We start from the raw sequence: 13,561 nt of genomic DNA, 5'->3' as shown, positions 1-13,561 counted from the left end.
TTCTGAGCAGTTTGCCCCATAGCATGGTCCTAGCCCAAAGTCCTGATGGTGTCAGCGACATGGAGTAAATATGCCTCTGCTAATTTTGCAGGAGGCTGGAAATGACCTCATATACAAATCTACTAGAGGTTGACCGATTATGATTTTTCAACGCCAATACGATTATTGGAGAACCAAAAAAAAAAGCAGATACCGATTTAATCTGACAATTTTTTTAAATGTATTTGTAATAATGACAATTACAACAATACTGAACGAACACTTTTCTTTTACCTTAATATAATACATCAATAAAATCAATTTAGCCTCAAATAAATAATGAAACATGTTCAATTTGGTTTAAATAATGCAAAAACAAAGTGTTGGAGAAATAAGTAAAAGTGCAATATATGCCATGTAAAAAAGCTAACGTTTAAGTTCCTTACTCAGAACATGAGAACATTTGAAAGTTGGTGGTTCCTTTTAACATGAGTCTTCAATATTCCCACGTAAGAAGTTTTAGGTTGTAGTTACTATAGGACTATTTCTCTCTATACCATTTGTATTTCATATACCTTTGACTATTGGATGTTCTTATAGGCACTTTAGTATTGCCAGTGTAACAGTATAGCTTCCGTCCCTCTCCTCGCCCCTACCTGGGCTCGAACCAGGAACACATCGACAACAGCCACCCTCGAAGCATCGTTACCCATCGCTCCACAAAAGCAGCGGCCCTTGCAGAGCAAGGGGAACAACTACTCCAAGTCTCACAACGAGTGACGTCACCGATTGAAACACTATTAGCGCGCACCCCGCTAACTAGCTAGCCATTTCACATCGGTTACACCAGCCTCATCTCGGGAGTTGATAGGCTTGAAGTCATAAACAGCTCAATGCTTGAAGCATTGCGAAGAGCTGCTGGCCAATGCACAAAAGTGCTGTTTGAATAAATGCTTACGAGCCTGCTGCCTACCATCGCTCAGTCAGACTGCTCTATCAAATATCAAATCATAGACTTAATTATAACATAATAACACACAGAAATACGAGCCTTTGGTAGTTAACTAGTGATTATGTTAAGATTGATTGTTTTTTATAAGACAAGTTTAATGCTACCTAGCAACTTAACTTGGCTTCTTGCTGCCCTCGCATAACAGGTAGTCAGCCTGCCATGCAGGCTCCTCGTGAAGTGCAATGTAAGGTGGTTAGAGCGTTGGACTAGTAATCGGAAGGTTGCAAAAACAAATCCCCAAGCTGACAAGGTAAAAATCTGTTGTTCTGCCCCTGAACAAGGCAGTTAACCCACTGTTCCTAGGCCTTCATTGAAAATAAGAAGGTGTTCTTAACTGACTTGCCTAGTTAAATAAAGGTGTAAAAAATGAAAGCTTGATATCGGCCCTAATTAATCGGCCATTCCGATTAATCGGTCGACCTCTAAACTCTACATCATTGAGGAGCTTCTGACGTATGACTTTGGTAGTTCAGAATAATGTGGAGCACACAGGGTCCTCAGAAACTTTAATAAAGCTTCTGTCGATTGCCTTATATTCAAACATTATGCCTTGAAATGTAACTGAAAACGCAATTGTTTGAGATTTTCATTTTCTGAAGTGAACCTGCGAGTCAATGCAATGAATATAGTGATGAATCATTAAACCAGCCATAAGAAGTGCTGCAGGTCGAGACAGGGCTGTCATGTCCGATCAGCCCTGGCCACTCAGGTCATTTGGACACAGTGGACAGCTGTGGCCTGTCAGTGCTCTGGCCTCGACACAGGGGAGAGAGAGGGGGCACACAGGCCCAGGGTGGGGGTTTCAACTTCATTAGCACTAGTGTCTACACCCATCTGTCAGCTGACATATACAGGTAACAGTCTCATTACTCAAATGAGGCCTTCAAAGTATAATGAAAACAGGTGCTTCCACACAGGTGTGGTTCCTGAGTTAATTAAGCAATTAACATCCCATCATGCTTAGTGTCATGTGCAAAAAAATATTTTGGTGTCACATTCCAATAGAGTTCCAGACTTGTAGAATCTATGCCAAGGTGCATCGAAGCTGTTCTGGCTCGTTGTGGCCCAACGCCCTATTAAGATACTATGTTGGTGCTTCCTGTATTTTGGCAGTTACCTGTATATCTTTGTCTTAGGGGAGGTGAGGGAGGGAGAAAAAGCTGAAGAAGGTCAACATGTGAAAGCATAAGAATATAGCCTTCCCACATGACATGTAAACAAACATTTAAAATCATAAGCATGCTATCAAGATTTTACTGCAAACAGCAACATTTGCTGTGACCAACACTCTACTCGACAGGCAGGGGAAGGCTGAGTGCTCTATCTCAGAATGCAGAATGAGAAGAGGGAGTCCACAGAGCTGCAGGGAAATGTAATGTTCTTTAGAGGGCTGGATTCCTCCTGCTTGCCTGCCGCTAATGGGCTGTGTATCAGTGCTGCGTAGCATTGACTGATGGCTGTTGGTCATTATGTGATCTCTCCAGAGCTAGGCAGACACGGATCCTGGCATTCTCAACCCAACGCACCCTACTGTCATAATGATATCTGTTTTTATCTAAATTCTTTCCCGAGTGTACCGTACGACATCCTGCACTAACATAAGCTGTGGCTACTGGCCATGTGTTTGTTGAGGCGGTGGGAGCAGAGGAATTAGTAGGCTGTTAGTAGAGCTAGATGGCACAACTGAATTGTCTCACAGTGGAGCAGTGAGGCTCCACACACCCTTATCGCTCTCATCTGAGAAATAAGAGAAAACAAACAAACCTGGGGGCCTAGCCAGCCAGCCAGCCCTGGATCACACCTTTTAAATGACTCATCAATTTCATATGTCATGGACTGACAGAGAAAGAATAAAGAGAAAGAGGATTTGTGGGGGAGTGAGGCAATGGCGATATATACTATTTGCCAGATTCCCACTCGACCTATGTCACAACTCTCCTTCCCTGGCAATAGATACGAGTCTGGATAGGGGGGTGGCTGGGAAGAAAAGGGCAATTGTGTTGAAATATACATTTTAAGGAAAGGTCTAACAGTTGAGTACTGAAACGAGGATCTATTCTAGACATAATACATTCTATAAACAAAGGCAACCAAATGAACCAATACAACAGGGAAACATCTCCAAATTACATTTAAAGAACCAACTCTGTAGTCTTAATGTCAACCTCATCATCAATCCAGTGAAATGTTATCACCTACTGCGAAACCACAACCTCACAACTGACAGTACCCAGAAAAACAATTAGGAATACTGAATATACAATGTTTAGTACTAATTACGTATACATTAACATACTTTATCAAGTCAAGTTCCTTCTTTGTTGTCTGTATTTTTACACCACCTGCTGGTGGGAATCTTACTTTGTCTGAGCTGAGCTACAACTATAGGGTACTACATTAATTACAGCATACCACAGATATAAGATCAAATTCATGTAAAGTGTTAGCATCTGATTTGGGGATAGACTATCCCTTTACATGTAGTGCTTTTTGAGGAGAGAGAAAGGATGAGCTCACCTGCCTTTCTCTGCAGGATGGAGTCTGGGCTCAGACCACATTTCGTCTTCAAACAGGTCAGCACTACAGAGACAAACAGGTTATAATGACAGATTATAATGTAATAAAACGTATATAATCTGTGCAGTAGTTAAATGTCATTGAATTACTAAATTATGGGGTACTATTCTTTGGATAACTTACAGGTAGGTAATGGTCATGGCAGAATATGGACGTCTCGGCGTCTAGCCTTTCCCATCTCCTCTCTGATGCTATTGCCCTATCTGGGTTTCGGACATCACTCAACTCCTCCTGATTGGACAATCCTACATCAGATTTTCACATGCTGTACTTGATGTAATGTTTTCCTGCTTATATGATCAGGAAGAACTCCTGGCCTTTCTTATGTGAACTATAACAATCACATTCTAAACCTGCTAGCAGTGATTCCAAAAGAAACCATTCCACTACTCATTTCTAGTCATTGTCTTCAATAATTAAAAAAAGTATTATTTAAAAAAATATATAATAGTTATTGGCCCATCCACCTCTTCAGATGACAAAAGTAACTTTGTTTTACATTTTTGTTTTTTTACAGCTATTTTTACAGCTATTTTGTTACATATACATTATTCATACAAGCCAATGACCTTACCTGCAGTCCAGTGAACACTCCGGACCTCTGATTCCCAAAGCCATATTTCTGCAGTTTATTCAGTTGCTCCTTCAAGGTCTCCATGTCCACCTGCTGCTCAACCTGCCAGTCAAACCCATCTTCATCATCCTCTTCCTCACCTTTCAGACTCCCACTGCACACCTCTGTAATGTAAAGCATCAATGTCTTCGGGAGAAACCAAACCATTCAGCAAAATGGTATTACTAAAATCACTAATGACTAAATCCAGTGGGGGTTTCTGTTCTCAGTCCTTACTCAAGCAGTTTCATTGGGCTTCATTCAAATAACAATAAGGCTTCCAACCACATACTGCTAAATTAATCTAATCTAACAGTATCATCAACCAGGGCACAGTTTTTAGAAAGTTATCTATCTGGATTTTGCCTATTGCATAAGATTAAAATGCATAGAATTAGAATGAATAAAACAGGGGTCCCCATTCAAGTCAATGATTAGTCCATTCTATTCAATCTATTTCTATGCATTTAATCCTATCCGATAGAAGAAATTCAGATAGATACCTTATGAAAAACTGGAGGCAGGATACTCTTCAAGATACCCAGGTCTTCCAACAGAAGCTTGAGTGAGCGGGAGCCGTTGGGACCCAGGAGACTGGTCAGCATCTGGAGCCCTTCAAAGTGCTCCCCTGCAGTTTCCTTGAGGACGCACAGGGTAAGAAGACCTGAGACATATCACAGAGAGAACATCAGGGAGCAGTTGAAACAAGTGGCACCAATAGATTGTTTAGCTGTTCAAGGTGTATAGATGCAGACAATGTGGAAGCAAATGGGATAGAATTGTCTTCCTCTAAACTGTCCTGAAGCGTCAGATAATTTTTGTTAATCAATTAGATATGGCTCCTTACATGTACAATAAATGTTAATGATAAATGCATGATTGAATCTCTGCAGAACAGACACCTATTCAGTCTAAAGTAGGGGGTTAGTTCTCTAAAAAGAGCAATTAAAAAAAGAGAGACTACACAATCTATAAAATATGTGACCATTCCTTCACGTCTAGCCAAGAAGATCAGTTTTAACATTTTAAAGAACTCATAAAACTTTCAACACAGAGTATTTATCTTAAAAATGCTTTATGCTAGTTGGCTAATTGCCATGGCTGTGTGCCCCTAAAGAAGCATCTTAATGATTTCTAATTGCGAGTGCAAACGGGGATACCCATTAGAGAAGGTTTATTAGCAGCAGTTAGTGGCTTATTTAGACAGTTTGTCAAACAGCGCATCGCTGATCGAGGGCCAATGAGGTGTAAGTGTACAAAAGGCTAACGCTCCACCAACCCAACATAATTAAAGAGATCATTGGAAATGAAACTAATTAAAGAGAGACAGAAGTGTTCCATTCCTAACTGATAAAATTGCTTTGCCACTTACACTAGTAACAAATACTTTGAATCAAAGTAGCCTCACGAGTTGGTAAATAAAATAAATACATTTTTTTTTTATTAAAAAGGCCAAGTCTCACTAAGTAGGCATTCATTATTATATCACCGACAGCTCAAATTGCCCTTCACATCTGATAGTACAGCCAGTGATTAAGCCTGGGTGACTGACTGACTTTAGTAATACTTAAAGAGCACCAGAGATCAATCCCACTGACTGCTATCAGCCCCATGACTCCGGGTCCTGCTAGAGTATCTCTGACTAGCTGTAGTACTAACCGCACACTGTGGAGTCTAGTGAGAAAAGAGAACATCCTCCTAATCACCAGTAAAGCAGATCTGATTACTAGGAGGTCAAATGCACTGACTGAGATAGGGTCCCATTGCTTTTGAATGATTGTTAGTTTTTCCCCTATATTCAATTAGCAGCTAAATTGTTTCCGATACTCCCAAAAATATAATCATATATATATATATATATATATATATATATATATATATATATACACACACACACACACACACACACACACACACACACACACACACACACACACACACACACACACACAGTGCATTCGGAAATTATTCAGACTCCTTGATATTTTCCGCATTTTGTTAGGTTACAGCCTTATTCTAAAAAGAAAATCAATTTAATCCTCTTCTATACACAATACCCCAAAATAAAAACAGATATACCTTATATACATAAGTATTCAGACCCTTTGCTATGAGACTTGAGCTCAGGTGCATCCTGTTTCCATTGATTATCCTTGACATGTTTCTACAACCTGATTGGAGTCCACCTTGTGGTAAATTAAATTGATTGGACATTATTTGGAAAAGCACACACCTGTCTATATAAGGTCCCACAGTTGACAGTGCATGTCAGAGCAAAAACCAAGCAAAGAAGTTTGATGGAATTGTCTGTAGAGCTCTGACACAGGATTGTGTCATGGCACAGATCTGGGGAAGGGTACCAAAACATTTCTGCAGCATTGAAGATCCCCAAGAACACAGTGGCCTCCATCATTCTTAAATGGAAGACACTTGGAACCACCAAAACTCTTCCTTGAGCTGGCAGCCCGGCCAAACTGAGCAATCGGAGGAGAAGGGCCTTGGTCAGGGAGGTGACCAAGAACCCAATGGTCACTCTGACAGAGCTCCAGAGTTCCTCTTTGGTGATAGGAGAAAATTCCAGAGGGACAACCATCTCTGCAGCACTCCACAAATCAAGCCTTTATGGTAGAATGGCCAGACAGTAGCCACTCCTCAGTAAAAGGCACATGACAGCCCACTTGGAGTTTGCCAAAAGGCACCTAAAAGACTCTCAGAAACCAATATTGAACTCTTTGAACTGAATGCCAAGCATCACATCTGGAGGAAACCGGGCACCATCCCTACGGTGAAGCATGGTGGTGGCAGCATCATGCTGTGGGGATGTTTTTCATTGGCAGGGACTAGGAGACTAGTCAGGATCGAGGCAAAGATGAATGGCACAAAGTACAGAGAGATCCTTGATGAAAACCTGCTCCAGGGCACTCAGGACCTCAGACTGGGGCGAAGGTTCACCTTCCAACAGGACAACGAGCCTAAGCACACAGCCAAGACAGCGCAGGAGTGTCTACGGAACAAGTCTCTGAATGTCCTTGAATGGTCCAGCCAGAGCCCGGACTTGAACCCAATCGAAGTCTCTGGAGAGACCTGAAAATAGCTGTGCAGCGGCGCCAAGCTTGTAGCGTCATACCCAAGAAGATTTGAGGCAGTAATCGCTGCCAAAGGTGCTTCAACAAAGTACTGAGTAAAGGGTCTACGTAAATGTGTTATGTCCGTTTTTTTTATTTTGTACATTTGCACCAAAACATTTTTTTGCTTTGATATTAAAGGGTATGTAGATTGAGGGGGAAAAAACAGTTTATTCATTTTAGAAAAAGTCAAGGGCTCTGAATAGTTTCTGAAGGCACTGTGTATGTACATAAAGTGCCAGTCAAGTTTGGACACACCTACTCATTCAAATCAAATCAAAATCAAATCAAATGTATTTATATAGCCCTTCGTACATCAGCTGATATTTCAAAGTGCTGTACAGAAACTCAGCCATTCAAGTTTGATTTTTTATTTGAACTATTTTCTACATTGTAGAATAATACTGAAGACATCAAAACTATGTAATAACACATGTGAAATCATGTAGTAACCAAAAGTGTTAATCAAATCAAAATATATTCTATATTCTTCAAAATAGCCACCCTTTGCCTTGGTGACAGCTTTGCGCAATTCGCATTCTCTCAACCAGCTTCATGAGGTAGTCACCTGGAATGCTTTTCCAACAGTCTGGAAGGAGTTCCCACATATGCTGAGCACTTGTTGGCTGCTTTTCCTTCACTCAACTTCACTCACAACCATCTCAATTGGTTGGGGGATTGTGGAGGCTAAGTCATCTGATGCAGCACTCCATCACTCTCCTTCTTTGTAATAGCCCTTACATAGCCTGGAGATGTGTTGGATCATTGTCCTGTTGAAAAACAAATGACAGTCCCACTAAGCGCAAAACAGATGGGATATCACTGCAGAATGCTGTTTATTTAGAATTCAAGTGTGCCTTGAAATCTAAATAAATCAAAGGCATTGTCTCCAGCAAAGCATCCCCACACCATCACATCTCCTTCTTCATGCTTCACAGTGGGAACCACACATGCAGAGATCATCCGTTCACCTACTCTGCGTCTCACAAAGACAATGGCGGTTGGAACCAAAAATCTCAAATTTGGACTCATCCGACCAAAGGACAGATTTCCACAGGTCTAATGTCCATTGCTCATGTTTCTTTGCCCAAGCAAGTCTCTTCTTCTTATTGGTGTCCTTTAGTAGTTGTTTCTTTACAGCAATTCAACCATGAAGGCCTGATTTACGTAGTCTGCTCTGAACAGTTGATGTTGAGATGTGTCTGTTACTTGGGGCGGCAGGTAGCCTAGTTAGAGCGTTGGACTTGTAACCGAAAGGTTGCAAGATCAAATCCCCGAGTTGACAAGGTAAAAATATGTCATTCCGCCCCTGAACAAGGCAGTTAACCCACTGTTCCTAGGTTGTCATTGAAAATAAGAATCTGCTCTTAACTGACTTGCCTAGTTAAATAAAGGTATTAAATTTGATAAATGTGAAGCATTTATTTGGGCACACTGGTAACTCTAATGAACTTATCCTATGCAGCAGAGGTAACTCAGGATTTTCCTTCCCTTTCCTGTGGGGGTTCTCATGAGAGCCAGTTTCATCATAGCGCTCAATGGTTTTTGCGACTGCACTTGAAGAAACTTTCAAAGTTCTTTAAATTTTCCGGATTCACTGACTTTCGTGTCTTAAAGTAATGATGGACTGTCGTTTGTCTTTGCTTATTTGAGCTGTTCTTGCCATATTATGGACTTGGTCTTTTACCAAATAGTCTTTAACCAAATAGGGCTATCTTCTGTGTACCAACCCCACCTTGTCACAACACAACTAATTGGCTCAAACTATGCCACAAATTAACAAGGCACACCTATTAATTGAAATGCAGTCCATGAAGCTGGTTGAGAGAATGCCAAGAGTGTGCAAAGCTGTCATCAAGGCAAATGTTGGCTACTTTGAAGAATCTCAAATGTAAAATATATTTGGATTTGTTTAACACTTTTTTGGTTACTTCAAGATTCCATAAGTGCTATTTCATAGTTTTGATGTCTTCACTATTATTCTACAATGTATTAAATAGTAAAAAAGTAAGAATTGTTCCATCTTTCAAGAATCCCTGAGCTCTAAAACAGCAACATTTTGTCTCAGCCGCATGGTAAAATTTGTAGAAATGCATGAGATTAGCTATTAAACTGCTAATCTGACGGATTAAACCAAAACTCCGGACACATCTTTTAGGAATCAAAGTTGAGAGAAATATTACTTAAATTCACAGAGGGCTATTGCAAGAAACTACAATGTACTTTTTCAGGTAATATGATTTTTTTTGGCGAGTTATTAAATAATAAATACTACTTTAAAAATCAAGTTTCACTAGCGGACAAGGACTGTCCCGACTTTCAAGAATCCCTGAGATAACGTTTAGCAGTTTTAAAGCTAAGTTCCTGTAATTCAAAAAACATTTTTTCATGGCTTGTGATTTTTATTTTATGGCTTTTGCGAAAATTTCCAGAATTCCATGAACAAAAACAAATATATTTTAGAAACATTACCTTTATCAATGTCAAAGGAGCCCCCCATCCTCCACTATTGTTTCCAGGTAAGGTCAGTCTTGATAAGAGATTAAAATGTTAGAAATCTGATATTAGAACTAAACATGAACGTAGCCTATCAGCATTTTGACACACTTACAGCATATCATGGTGCATTTACTTACTATATACAGTGGACCTAATACTTTTTAAAAAATCCTTGAAGTAAGTGACTTCAATACTGGCAGCACATAACTTTAACTGATGGTCAGTCACTCACCTGAGAAAGTAAGGCTCGGCGAACTCTGAGATCGAACTCTGATGTTCTACTGTAGGGCACATGGAGGTTTAGGATAAGGAAAGCTGGGTCCTGGCTTAACTCAAACGCTGGAGTCATCATAATGAGCAGAACACCCGCAGGTATATGGATCTACAGAAGTCTGAGAGAGCTGTAGAAACAGTAGGGGAATTAAATTAGCACACAAGATATTATACACATTTCATAATGTTTAGCACTGCTTGACATCATACTACTCTTGTCCTGTGGCCACTTATTTCTTATTATATCCTGGAATTTGGGACTCACAGAGCTTCAATACTTTTGTACCAGCAACACACGCCAGGGTCTGGTTATCCTTATCATTTATTTTAAAATGTTCACAGCTTTAGCCACAGGTTGCACACCTCTCTGTATCTGGTTCTCCCTCTTAGTGGGTGTTGTCATTGTTTATTGGAAATGTTCATGTTTGTGTTATAGCCTATTGTGTAGTGTGTTAAGTATGAATTATTATGTGAAATGTGAATTTGTGCTATTGCTAATGAATAATTGACCTGTTTAAAAGGTGTGAATAGTTTATGCCAGGTTAGGGCAGGTCTATTTGGATGCCGGTGCTACTCAGTCTAGGTCTTGGAATCTGACAGCTGCTTGTCAAAGTAACATACAAGTTACTAGCTCTTTTTTATTCTATTGACACTGGCTGTTTTTTACACAGGCAGCCCAATTCACCTTTTTACTCTAGTTATTTTGGCTAAGTAGCTAAGTTTTTTATTTTATAATCAACTTTGTCAAGTATCACCATCTGTATATTTTGTAAATAATCTTTGGCACTATCATACCTATTTTTGCACCTGACATATTGATTCACCTGAGCCTCCTAAATAGGCTGCCGGGTCCTCTTTTAACAGTCACTACTGGGCTGGAACAAAACCTGTGCTCCAGGCCTATGAATCCACAAGACCACGTTTGAAAAATGCCAAACAACTCCACCGTGTGGTCGGTTTTGTAGCAGAGTGTGATGTGATGTTTACGTTCCACGTGCCAATGAGCCCCTCAGTTGCCTACAATTACCGTAGGTTAAATTACCTAACGTTACAAAGAACTGTTACAGTAGCACCCTGCTAAATATTTCAAATACATTTCAAATGAATGGCCAAAGACTGATTTAAATTGTGTAGAGGTAAGATTACAAGTATATTTACGACTGAGTACGCTAGCTGCCTAGCCTAACGTTATGTTTATTAAAACTGATGCTAGCTAGATTAGCCAATTTAATTTCTGTCCAGATAAAATAAAAACCTGTTAACGTTACTCAAACAATATCTATGTAGGCGGTTTACATGTATTAACAATTCAGTCACTTGAGGTAATTTCGTGTTATTTTTTTAATGAGCCTCATAAGAAATTAAGCCTATGTCAGAATCCGAGAGTGAAATACTACACTCGGCTCAGCATTCCGGTGTTGTGCCGAAAAGCTCAGCCCTGCCAGAATCCGCCCGCCCTTATTATGAACGCGCACGCACTCAAATCTTCGTTGATGCCACTTGCTTGAACGCGCACGCACTCAATTCTTCATTGCTGCGACTTGCTTGCTTGTTGAGATTTCTGATCATTTTCGACTACGTTCCATTTTATTTTTATGTCGGTTTGATAGCGGGGGAGGCACTAGCAATGTCTGAAGTTTTCGGTTTGGCTATGTGTTTCAAGTCTATAAATAAATATCTGCCAAAATCCGTAATCTCTCTCATGTCTTATTCGACTAGTAGTTGTTCTGAAATGTGTATTGCTTGCCTACATTTTACTCCCTCTATGTTTATTATAACACGCATACATTCATTATTAATTTCGGTTGCCTACGTGAAGTTTGTTCTATAGAAAGTATTTGACTCTAGCCTCAAAATTAAGGAAATTAGAAGGGGGGATTTTCTGGCCTGCCAAAATTATCCCCCCCCCTATCTTGGGACTGCAAGGCCTGGCACACTTCTGAATAATTTTGGTAGCTCATGTTGGTCAGTAGTGTGTGACACAGAAAGTATTTGACAAGCCACAAAATTAAGAAAATTAGAGGGGGGTTGGAAGATTTCAGCAAGGCCATTTTCTTCCATGCCAACCCCCCCCCCCCTATTAGTCTACATGTGTGTATATCCATAATCATAGTAAAGTTATAATAGAAGAAAAATAGAATGTATAATATTATAAACAAAACTATGACTGAATGTGCCTCCATGAAGAATCCTCTCCCCCAAAAGGTCCTGTCGCTCTCAATATGTAATGATAGGGCGGTGAGTCGGAAGCAGGTGAAACATTTTAATAAACCAACAAAACACCACTTACATAAGAAAGTACACCGATACACAAGAACAATACCAACTGGTGAGTGAACATGGGAGAGTGACATATAAAGGGGAGAAAATTATGACGATGATGGAGTGCAGGTGTGAATCATAGTTCACACGTGTGCGTAATGATGAGTGCCAGAACCGGTGGTTAGTACTCTGGCGACGTCGTACATCGGAGGGGAGGAGCAGGAGCAGACTTGACACAATAGGACACCCTCAGCACTTCCACCCTCCCCATCAACCTTAAAAGACAATAATGATAATAATAATAGAAATTAAAAATGATATATATATATATATATACACACATGTATAGTACATATACATAAACATATTCACAGGACATTCAACGTATATCTTTTCCTACATCAGATATGCAGGTGACATTTCCACCTGGATGACAGCACATAATCAGCAAGACGGAGATGCTCTTCATCCGAGGGAATGCCTGCCCATTCTCAGATATTAGATAATCCGAGATGATCACGTCATTTACATTCAAGCCCTTCTCAGCTCCAGATTTGACTACTTCAATTCACACCCTGCTGGAATCCCTGCATTCTCAGATCCCCCTCTGTTATTAATCTCTATATTGTAATCAAAGTGTTTCAAAATGCTGTACTTTTATTAACATATATGTTCAGATCATTCCTGAGAGAGAAGGGGTGTAAATATCTCCAGATGGGTGTGTGGTACCCTTCCTCATCCATGCCAAAAATATGTTATTTCTTGTGGGGTCTTTGCCTTGAAAGTAAGTATGAGTATAAGTAATGTACAATTAAACTACTGAAAGTATACGGACTAAAAGGAAAAACAGAACTGTCAAATTATATTATAGATGTGTCGTTGTATACTTGTGAATTAGAATCTTAAGTAACAATTTTGTTTGGGAAAACTGAAATGCACATAAAAAAAATTTGCCCAGTTTGCTGAATGTGTTCTGAAGGAGGAATCGATTGTCTTTTCAAATACAGACAAAGATGTTAACATCGTGAGAGAGGAAATAGCAGTCACTCTCCTCAAACAGTGGCATGTTCAATTTCTAATTTAATATAATTGTAGATATTAAAAATGGATATGGAAGGTTATTTAATTAAACATTCAAATGTTTCTAAAAATGTTGTTTTATACTCCAATTGTGCTTTCTGTGGCACATTACTGGTTAACATTAGTTGAAAATGATTCTGA

The 13,561-nt window shown here is 39.7% G+C and overlaps 1 pseudogene; it reads right to left on the bottom strand.

The window, feature by feature from the left end:
• LOC118389634 (protein SHQ1 homolog) overlaps positions 1 to 10,157 on the bottom strand; it is a 55,498-nt pseudogene extending 45,341 nt beyond the window's left edge.
• Between the last annotated feature and the right edge of the window lie 3,404 nt (positions 10,158 to 13,561).

Source organism: Oncorhynchus keta, chromosome 10, assembly GCF_023373465.1.
Source record: "Oncorhynchus keta strain PuntledgeMale-10-30-2019 chromosome 10, Oket_V2, whole genome shotgun sequence".
Taxonomy (NCBI): domain Eukaryota; kingdom Metazoa; phylum Chordata; class Actinopteri; order Salmoniformes; family Salmonidae; genus Oncorhynchus; species Oncorhynchus keta.
The sequence above is the reverse complement of the archived record's forward strand: the minus strand, read 5'-3'. Positions and strand labels throughout refer to the sequence as shown.